The following is an 11,789-nucleotide window of genomic DNA, read 5'->3' as shown; positions in this document are numbered from 1 at the left end:
TACATGTAGTAATTTGCTAAAATGTCTTGGATAATGTGATACTTGGCAATTGTTGTCTCTCGTGTTTAGGCTCTTGCATCATATACTTTGCACCTATTAATGAAGAAATACATAGAGCATGCTAAAATTTGGTTTGCATATTTGGTCTCTCTAAGGTCTAGATAATTTCTAGTATTGAGTTTGAACAACGGGGAAGACGGTGTAGAGTCTTATAATGTTTTCAATATGTCTTTTATGTGAGTTTTGCTGCACCGGTTCATCCTTGTGTTTGTTTCAAATAAGTCTTGCTAGCCTAAACCTTGTATCGAGAGGGAATACTTCTCATGCATCCAAAATACTTGAGCCAACCACTATGCCATTTGTGTCCACCATACCTACCTACTACATGGTATTTCTCCGCCATTCCAAAGTAAATTACTTGAGTGCTACCTTTAAAATTTCTATCCTCTACCTTTACAATATATAGCTCATGGGACAAATAGCCTAAAAACTATTGTGGTATTGAATATGTACTTATGCACTTTATCTCTTATTAAGTTGCTTGTTGTGCGATAACCATGTTCTGGGGACGCCATCAACTACTCTTTGTTGAATATCATGTGAGTTGCTATGCATGTCCGTCTTGTCTGAAGTAAGGGCGATTTACCACCTTTAATGGTTAGAGCATGCATATTGTTAGAGAAGAACATTGAGTCGCTAACTAAAGCCATGAATCATGGTGGAAGTTTCAGTTTTGGACATATATCCTCAATCTCATATGAGAAAATTAATTGTTGCTACATGCTTATGCATAAAAGAGGAGTCCATTATCTGTTGTCTATGTTGTCCCGGTATGGATGTCTAAGTTGAGAATAATCAATAGCGAGAAATCCAATGCGAGCTTTCTCCTTAGACCTTTGTACGAGCGGCATAGAGGTACCCCTTTGTGACACTTGGTTAAAACATGTGCATTGCGATAATCCCGGTAATCCAAGCTAATTAGGACAAGGTGCGGGCACTATTAGTATACTATGCATGAGGCTTGCAACTTGTAAGATATAATTTACATAACACATATGCTTTATTACTACCGTTGACAAAATTGTTTCTTGTTTTCAAAATCAAAGCTCTAGCGCAAATATAGCAATCGATGCTTTCCTCTTTGAAGGACCATTCTTTTACTTTTATTGTTGAGTCAGTTCACCTATCTCTCTCCACCTCAAGAAGCAAACACTTGTGTGAACTGTGCATTGATTCCTACATACTTGCATATTGCACTTGTTATATTACTCTATGTTGACAATATCTATGAGATATACATGTTATAAGTTGAAAGCAACCGCTGAAACTTCATCTTCCTTTGTGTTGCTTCAATACCTTTACTTTGAATTATTGCTTTATGAGTAAACTCTTATGCAAGACTTATTGATGCTTGTCTTGAAGTACTATTCATGAAAAGTCTTTGCTATATGATTCATTTGTTTACTCATGTCATATACATTGTTTTGATCGCTGCATTAACTACATATGCTTTACAATAGTATGATCAAGGTTATGATGGCATGTCACTCCATAAATTATCTTTGTTTATCATTTACCTGCTCGGGACGAGCAGGAACTAAGCTTGGGGATGCTGATACGTCTCCGACGTACTTTGAATTATTGCTTTATGAGTTAACTCTTATGCAAGACTTATTGATGCTTGTCTTGAAGTACTATTCATGAAAAGTCTTTGCTATATGATTCATTTGTTTACTCATGTCATATACATTGTTTTGATCGCTGCATTAACTACATATGCTTTACAATAGTATGATCAAGGTTATGATGGCATGTCACTCCGAAATTATCTTTGTTTATCGTTTACACCTCTCGGGACGAGCGAGAACTAACTTGGGGATGCTGATACGTCTCGACGTATCGATAATTTCTTATGTTCCATGCCACATTATTGATGATATCTACATGTTTTATGCACACTTTATGTCATATTCGTGCATTTTACGGAACTAACCTATTAACAAGATGCTGAAGTGCCGATTCTTTGTTTTCTGCTGTTTTTGGTTTCGGAAATCCTAGTAAGGAAATATTCTCGGAATTGGACGAAATCAACACCCAGGGTCCTATTTTGCCACGAAGCTTCCATAAGACCAAAGAGTCAACGAAGTGGGGCCACGAGGTGGCCAGGAGGGCAGGCGGCGCGGCCCCACCCTTGGCCGCGCGACCCTGTCTCCTGGGCCCCTCGCGTCGCCCCCTGACCTACCCTTCCGCCTACTTAAAGCCTTCGTCGCGAAACCCCCGGTCGCGAGAGCCACGATACGGAAAACCTTCCCGGAGACGCCGCCGCCGCCAATCCCATCTCGGGGATTCGGGAGATCGCCTCCGGCACCCTACCGGAGAGGGGAATCATCTCCCGGAGGACTCTACGCCGCCATGGTCGCCTCCGGAGTGATGTGTGAGTAGTCTACCCCTGGACTATGGGTCCATAGCAGTAGCTAGATGGTTTTCTTCTCCTCATTGTGCTTAATTGTCGGGTCTTGTGAGCTGCCGAACATGATCAAGATCATCTATCTGTAATTCTATATGTTGTGTTTGTTGGGATCCGATGAATAGAGAATACTATGTTATGTTGATTATCAATTTATATCTATGTGTTGTTTATGATCTTGCATGCTCTCAGTTATTAGTAGAGGCTGCGGCCAAGTTTTTGCTATTAACTCCAAGAGGGAGTATTTATGCTCGATAGTGGGTTCATGTCTCCGTGAATGCAGGGAAGTGACAAAAATCTCTAAGATTATGGATGTCTTTGTTGCCACTAGGGATAAAACATTGGTGCTATGTTCAAGGATGTAGTTACTGATTACATTACGCGCAATACTTAATGCAATTGTCATGTTGTTAGCAACTTAATGCTGGAAGGGGTTCGGATGATAACTCTGAAGGTGGAATTTTTAGGCATAGATGCATGCTTGGATAGCGGTCTATGTACTTTGTCGTAATGCCCAATTAAATCTCACTATACTCATCATAATATGTATGTGCATGGTCATGCCCTCTTTATTTGTCAATTGCCCAACTGTAATTTGTTCACCCAACATGTTGTTTATCTTATGGGAGAGACACCTCTAGTGAACTGTGGACCCCGTTCCAATTCTCTATACTGAAATACAATCTACTGCAATACGTGTTCTACTGTTTTCTGCAAACAATCATCATCCACACTATACATCTAATCCTTTGTTACAGCAAGCCGGTGAGATTGACAACCTCGCTATTTCGTTGGGGCAAAGTACTTGGTTTGTGTTGTGCAGGTTCCACGTTGGCGCGGAATCCCCGGTGTTGCGCCGCACTACATCTCGCCGCCATCAACCTTCAACGTGCTTCTTGGCTCCTACTGGTTCGATAAACCTTGGTTTCATACTGAGGGAAAACTTGCCGCTGTGCGCATCACACCTTCCTCTTGGGGTTCCCAACGGACTCGTGGTGTATGCGTATTAGGGTTCCACCTATATAATGAGGGGCCAAGGGGAGGGGGCCGGCCACCCAAGAACCACAAGGTGGCCGCACCCCTATAGTGGTCGGCGCCCCCTCTCCCCAAACCCTAGCGGCCTCTCTCCTCCACCACATCCCGCACGCTTAGCGAAGCTCCGCCGGACTTCTCCACCACCACCGACACCACGCCGTCGTGCTGTCGGATTCAAGAGGAGCTACTACTTCCGCTGCCCGCTGGAACGGGGAGGTGGACGTCGTCTTCATCAACAAGCGAACGTGTGACCGAGTACGGAGGTGCTTGTCCGTTCGTGGCGCCGGAAGCGATCGTGATCAAGATCTTCTACGCGCTTTTGCAAGCGGCAAGTGAACGTCTACCGCAGCAACAAGAGCCTACTCTTGTAGGCTTTGGAATCTCTTCAAGGGTGAGACTCGATAAACCCCTCGTTGCTACCGTCTTCTAGATTGCATCTTGGCTTGGATTGCGTGTTCGCGGTAGGAAATTTTTTGTTTTCTATGCAACGTTATCCTACAACTTTTGCTAAAGGAAAATGTTTAAATCCTCTAAACAGTAGCATCAATGTTTATAATTTTGAAGATAATTATTTTAGATGAGGCCAAATGTGAAGTCATATATCTCTACGTAATATCTCACAATCAATAAAATGAAAAATCAAATTTGCATGTGGCAAACAAAAAACGATAGTCTACAAAGTTGTAGGAAATGGAAAGATGCAACACCTGCAGAAGATGGATTCATGATTCAAAAGTTTTACATGTCATTTCAATCAAGTGGCATTACCCCGAAAACACCCATTTTGGGTCATTTAGCTTCTCATTCTAAGTATAAGTCAAAAATTTGTTTGTCAAGCCAAGAAAAATTAGTTGCAAACTTGTAGGGAATGCAAAGATGCACCCCTCTGCAAAAGATGGGCTCAAGATTCGAATTTTTTCTATGGATCTTGCACTTAGCAAGCTCTTTAGGGTAGAAAGCCAAGTAAACTCCTACTTGATGCCAAAATTTGTTAAGAATTCTTATTAAAAAATTGTTATGCCATGTTTGTTATTTTTCCTAGGTATTAATTTGTATATAATTACTCCATGCACATGTTTGCCATTTTTTGAATTTTTTAGACCACCTTTGACTGGATTTCACATTTAGGTCAAACTCGTGGTGGCTCCCATGTTTTCTAAGCGGATACAGATTAGATGGTTGGCAATTCCTTTTGGTTTCACACCTTTAGGACACCTTTCTGTAATTTTCACCAAAAAAACGAATTGTACTTTATGTACCCCTAGTTTGAATTTGCATTTAAACAGATTTAGCTAGAAAAAATTCAAAATATGGATGCAGGCCGAGATAATTCTTCATACCATGGTTTTGTCTATCCTACCATGTCCCGTTCCTGCAAAAAGTGGAGTGACGGTGATGTGCACAATGCACTTGGTAGCCACTTCACAAAAAACACAATTTAACCAGTAACAAAATGAAAAATCAATTTTTCTTGTGCCAAACGAAAACACAATAGTCTGTAAAGTTGTATGAAATGGAAATATGCACAACTAAGCAGAAAGATGGATTCATGATTGAAAAGTTTGCCATGTCATTTCAAGTGTTACCCCAAAAATACCCATTTGGGTCATTTAGCCACTAATTCTAAGTCAAAGTCAAAAATTTGTGTGACAAGTGAAAGGGCACAATGTTGGATATGTGCCCTAGAGATAAATACATAAAGATTGTTTCCTTTATCATATCAGTGTTTGTTCATAATAAGTTTTTTTGCCATGATATAACTGTATTAAGCGGAAAAATTAATGCATGTGTGGTATGTAAACAAAACCCGTCCCTGTTGAGAATAATCCATTGATTAATAGGATGATCAATGTTTCCTGATCATGATACTTGTAGTCATTAATAATAGAGTCATGTTAGAGAACATGATGGACACTCACCCATAAGGTATTGCAATGTCATAAAGTCGCAATGTTCAGCATTGCAATATCATGCACAAAATATTGTAACATGTAACATCATAGATTTAGAGGCTACAAAAAGAGAGAATACAGATGTGTGCATTGCATTCATGCATAGAAAATCCAAGAAATTTTCGCGCTTTTAAATAAAACTTGTCACGGTGACTGAAGTTTCACTTGAATTGATGTAATTAAAGTAGATCATCAAGTTAATCTCTATAAACTTACATGTGACCTTTGCTAAAACCTATTTTGGGTAAGAGTGATTTGATCTATGGGTTAGATCAAATGGAACTTAAATTTTAAGATAACAACACATTATTTAAGAATCAAACTCTAACTTATTAACAAATAAAAGTTAGCAACTACCTTTGTGTGTAATTTAATTCACTTTAAAACTTATTACCAACTATTGTAAAACACAAGGTCTTAAGTGCATATAAGCCACACATTCTTATTGGAATATCACAAAACTAAATTCATTTATATTACATAATTCAAACTATTGAATAAAACTAACTATGAGTATTCTGAAACTCATATGATCATGCCTATATGTGAAATCCAACACAACCATCCAAAGTTTATGAATAACCTTCAATTTTACATTTGACCACCATTATGATTTAAAGCCAATCATATATGATATGGTGTATTATTCCCAAGTATAAAACCATCCACAAGACATTTCATCACAAATTTCACTTGGCTATCCAAAAACAAATCAGATGAGTAATGCCCATGCCACATATGATGAAAATATCTACATGCCTTGCACCCTAAGTTATGCCACCTCATGCTTAAAGGATTGCTATGGATGAGAGCATGAAAATCAAGCACCTTACTCGTCAAACCAAAACAAGAGTCACCCACCTATGTGTCATGATATTAGAGCATGCCGAAGCCTATAAAAGGAACCCCATATGATAGCCATTTGAGCATCTAGTACCATGATGCAAGGAAACCAAAACCTTGAGACACTCCATACATTAGATAGGACCAAGGTGACTCAGCTAGGAGGTGGAGGCATAGCACAAGATGTAGGTTTATCAGAATTCCAGACGAACAAGCTACATAAGATAGCAAGGTAGAATCCGTAGGCAGGCCATATATTTAGATAATCATATCATCATCTCTTGAGTAGAGCCCTAGATATTCCAAGACATTGATAAGTAAGAAAGGATAGCTATAGATACTAACCATATCCATGTCTATCTAAAAGAGTATAATAGAAGTGTTATACTCTAGTTGTTTGAGCAAACACTTGATCTTGGGGGTGAGACCCAAATCCTTCAAGTGATACTCTAGGAAACCATACCATGATCATCACAATTTGGTAAGGATCATAAACATCTAAGAACTAGAAGTAAGAAGCTAGTGAGAATAAGTTGATCATGTCTATTGCATGATTATGCTTTGTAGATATAGAATTACAAGTTAAACCATAATATAATAAGCATATATCATCCATTATTTGAAATCATGGGGAAACCACTAATGAGAAACCCTAGATCATTCTGCACATCTTAAGCGAGGATATCAAGACCTTGCCTAGCTTAATACTCACTACAAGAAAAGTTGCCATGGCCGACGAAGTTGAAGTCGCGCCGTGGTTGCTGGTGTACCATGGCCGACGATTTTGGGTCTCTCCGTTGTGCATGTCAAAACGTTTTTTTTCTCGTTTTTGAGGCCACCTAGCCCGACGAAAACGGCCAAAACATTGCGTATGGTGGCCCGGGATGTGGTGCATCTCGAATTCTCGGGTTCGCCGGCCGAGTCAACGCAAATCCGCACCGCCGAGGGATGTAGGGCCCAGATGGCAGCCTCTGCGGCATTTTTTTTTTCTCGATCGCGCCATCTCGTTCAACGCTCTCCGATCGAGCCGTTTATGATGCAGGATCATGGGTCCCACATGTCATCCTCTATGAACCAAAATTCTTTCTATTCTTGGATTTGTTTGACCCCCTGATTTCTGGCTACTTCCTTTTTCTTTTGATCCCTTGCCGCCTTGGAAACGTTGAGACCGGCTAGCGCAGAATTGGGACCCGCATGTCATCCTCTATGAGCAATCAACTTTCTTTTCTTGGAGTTTTTTTGGCACCTCAAATTTGGTCACTTGCCTTTTTCTTTCGATCCCTACGCCGCCTCTCAAACGGTGATACCGCTGCTGCTAAATGGGACCCGCATGTCATCCTCTATGTACTATAAAACTTTCTTTTCTTGGATTTTTTGGCACCTCATATTTGGTCACTTACCTTTTTCTTTCGATCCCCTGCCGCCTCTCAAACGGTGATACTGCATTCTTGCTAAATGGGACCCGCATGTCATCCTCTATGTACTATAAAATTTTCTTTTCTTGGATTTTTTGGCACCTCATATTTGGTCACTTACCTTTTTCTTTCGATCCCCTGCCGCCTCTCAAACGGTGAGACCGCTGCTTGCTAAATGGGACCCACATGTCATCCTCTATGTACTATAAAACTTTCTTTTCTTGGATTTTTTGGCACCTCATATTTGGTCACTTACCTTTTTCTTTCGATCCCCTGCCGCCTCTCAAACGGTGAGACCGCTGCTGCTAAATGGGACCCGCTTGTCATCCTCTATGTACTATAAAACATTCTTTTCTTGAATTATTTTTGGATCCTGATATTTGGTCACTTGCCTTTTGATGGCGTGTAACTCACACGTTCGTTGGGAACCCCAAGAGGAAGGTATGATGCGCACAGCAGCAAGTTTTCCCTCAGAAAGAAACCAAGGTTTATCGAACCAGGAGGAGCCAAGAAGCACGTTGAAGGTTGATGGCGGCGGGATGTAGTGCGGCGCAACACCGAGGATTCGGCGCCAACGTGGAACTGCACAACACAACCAAAGTACTTTGCCCCAACGAAACAGTGAGGTTGTCAATCTCACCTGGCTTCTGCTGTAACAAAGGATTAACCGTATTGCGTGGAAGATGATTGTTTGCGAGAAAACAGTAAAACAGTATTGCGGTAGATTGTATTTCGGTATAGAGAATTGGACCGAGGTCCACGAGTTCACTAGAGGTGTCTCTCCCATAAAACAAACGGCATGTTGGGTGAACAAATTACGGTTGGGCAATTGACAAATAAAGAGGGCATGACCATGCACATACATATCATGATGAGTATAGTGAGATTTAATTGGGCATTACGACAAAGTACATAGACCGCCATCCAAGCTGCATCTATACCTAAAAGTCCACCTTCGGGTTATCATCCAAACCCCTCCGGTATTAAGTTGCAAAGCAACGGACAATTGCATTAAGTATGGTGCGTAATGTAATCAACAACTACATCCTTAGACATAGCATCAATGTTTTATCCCTAGTGGCAACGGCACAACACAACCTTAGAACTTTACATCCTTGTCCCAGGTGTCAATGCGAGGCATGAACCCACTATCGAGCATAAATACTCCCTCTTGGAGTTACAAGCATCTACTTGGCCGGAGCATCTACTAGTAACGGAGAGCATGCAAGATCATAAACAACACATAGATATAACTTTGATAATCAACATAACAAGTATTCTCTATTCATCGGATCCCAACAAACGCAACATATAGAATTACGGATAGATGATCTTGATCATGTTAGGCAGCTCACAAGATCCAGACAATGATAGCACAATGGGGAGAAGACAACCATCTAGCTACTGCTATGGACCCATAGTCCAGGGGTAGACTACTCACACATCACACCGGAGGCGACCATGGCGGCGTAGAGTCCTCGGGGAGATGATTCCCCTCTCCGGCGGGGTGCGGAGGTGATCTCTGGATCCCCGAGATGGAATCGGCGTTGGCGGCGTCTGCGGAAGGTTTTCCGTATCGTGGCTCTCGGTGCTGGGGGTTTCGTCACGGAGGCTTTAAGTAGGCGGAAGGGCAAGTCGGGAGGGGGCACGGGGGCCCCACACCATAGGCGGCGCGGCCAAGGGGGCCGCGCCGCCCTAGGGTTTGGGCACCCTGTGGCCCCACTTCGTTTCGTCTTCGGACTTCCGGAAGCTTCGTGGCAAAATAGGCCCACGGGCGTTGATTTCGTCCAATTCCGAGAATATTTCCTTACTAGGATTTACGAAACCAAAAACGGCGAAAACGACAAGCGGCACTTCGGCATCTTGTTAATAGGTTAGTTCCGAGAAAATGCACGAATATGACATAAAGTGTGCATAAAACATGTAGATAACATCAATAATGTGGCATGGAACATAAGAAATTATCGATACGTCGGAGACGTATCGGCATCCCCAAGCTTAGTTCTGCTCGTCCCGAGCGAGTAAAACGATAACACGGATAATTTACGGAGTGACATGCCATCATAATCTTGATCATACTATTTGTAAAGCATATGTAGTGAATGCAGCGATCAAAACAATGTATATGACATGAGTAAACAAGTGAATCATAAAGCTAAGACTTTTCATGAATAGCACTTCAAGACAAGCATCAATTAAGTCTTGCATAAGAGTTAACTCATAAAGCAATAATTCAAAGTAAAGGCATTGAAGCAACACAAAAGAAGATTAAGTTTCAGCGGTTGCTTTCAACTTATAACATGTATATCTCATGGATATTGTCAACATAGAGTAATATAATAAGTGCAATAAGCAAATATGTAGGAATCAATACACGAGTTCACACAAGTGTTTGCTTCTTGAGGTGGAGAGAAATAGGTGAACTGACTCAACATTGAAAGTAAAAGAATTGTCCTCCATAGAGGAAAAGCATCGATTGCTATATTTGTGCTAGAGCTTTGATTTTGAAAATATGAAACAATTTTGTCAACGGTAGTAATAAAGCATATGTATCATGTAAATTATATCTTACAAGTTGCAAGCCTCATGCATAGTGTACTAATAGTGCCCGCACCTTGTCCTAATTAGCTTGGACTACCGGATCATCACAATGCACATGTTTTTACCAAGTGTCACAAAGGGGTACCTCTATGCCACTTTGTACAAAGGTCTAAGGAGAAAGCTCGCATTGGATTTCTCGCTATTGATTATTCTTCAACTTAGACATCCATACCGGGACAACATAGACAACAGATAATGGACTCCTCTTTTATGCATAAGCATGTAACAACAATTAATAATTTTCTCATTTGAGATTGAGGATATATGTCCAAAGCTGAAACTTCCACCATGGATCATGGCTTTAGTTAGCGGCCCAATGTTCTTCTCTAACATTATGCATGCTTAACCATAAGGTGGTAGATCTCTCTTACTTCGGACAAGACGGACATGCATAGCAACTCACATGAAATTCAACAATGAATAGTTGATGGCGTCCCCGAGTGAACATGGTTATCGCACAACAAGCAACTTATTAAGAGATAAAGTGCATAATTACATATTCAATACCACAATAGTTTTTAAGCTATTTGTCCCATGAGCTATATATTGCAAAGGTGAATGATGGAATTTTAAAGGTAGCACTCAAGCAATTTACTTTGGAATGGCGGAAAATACCATGTAGTAGGTAGGTATAGTGGACACAAATGGCATAGTGGTTGGCTCAAGTATTTTGGATGCATGAGAAGTATTCCCTCTCGATACAAGGTTTAGGCTAGCAAGGCTTATTTGAAACAAACACAAGGATGAACCGGTGCAGCAAAACTCACATAAAAGACATATTGAAAACATTATAAGACTCTACACCGTCTTCCTTGTTGTTCAAACTCAATACTAGAAATTATCTAGACCTTAGAGAAACCAAATATGCAAACCAAATTTTAGCATGCTCTATGTATTTCTTCATTAATGGGTGCAAAGCATATGATGCAAGAGCTTAATCATGAGCACAACAATTGCCAAGTATCACATTACCCAAGACATTAATAGCAATTACTACATGTATCATTTTCCAATTCCAACCATATAACAATTTAACGAAGAAGAAACTTCGCCATGAATACTATGAGTAGAAACTAAGGACATACTTGTCCATATGCTACAGCGGAGCGTGTCTCTCTCCCATAAAGTGAATGCTAGGATCCATTTTATTCAAACAAAACAAAAACAAAAACAAACCGACGCTCCAAGAAAAGCACATAAGATGTGATGGAATAAAAATATAGTTTCGGGGAGGAACCTGATAATGTTGTCGATGAAGAAGGGGATGCCTTGGGCATCCCCAAGCTTAGACAGCATGAGTCTTCTTAGAATATGCAGGGGTGAACCACCGGGGCATCCCCAAGCTTAGAGCTTTCACTCTCCTTGATCATGTTGCATCATACTCCTCTCTTGATCCTTGAAAACTTCCTCCACACCAAACTCGAAACAACTCATTAGAGGGTTAGTGCACAATAAAAATTAACATATTCAGAGGTG

Source organism: Lolium rigidum, chromosome 4 (assembly GCF_022539505.1).
Source record: "Lolium rigidum isolate FL_2022 chromosome 4, APGP_CSIRO_Lrig_0.1, whole genome shotgun sequence".
Lineage (NCBI taxonomy): Eukaryota > Viridiplantae > Streptophyta > Magnoliopsida > Poales > Poaceae > Lolium > Lolium rigidum.
The sequence above is the reverse complement of the archived record's forward strand: the minus strand, read 5'-3'. Positions refer to the sequence as shown.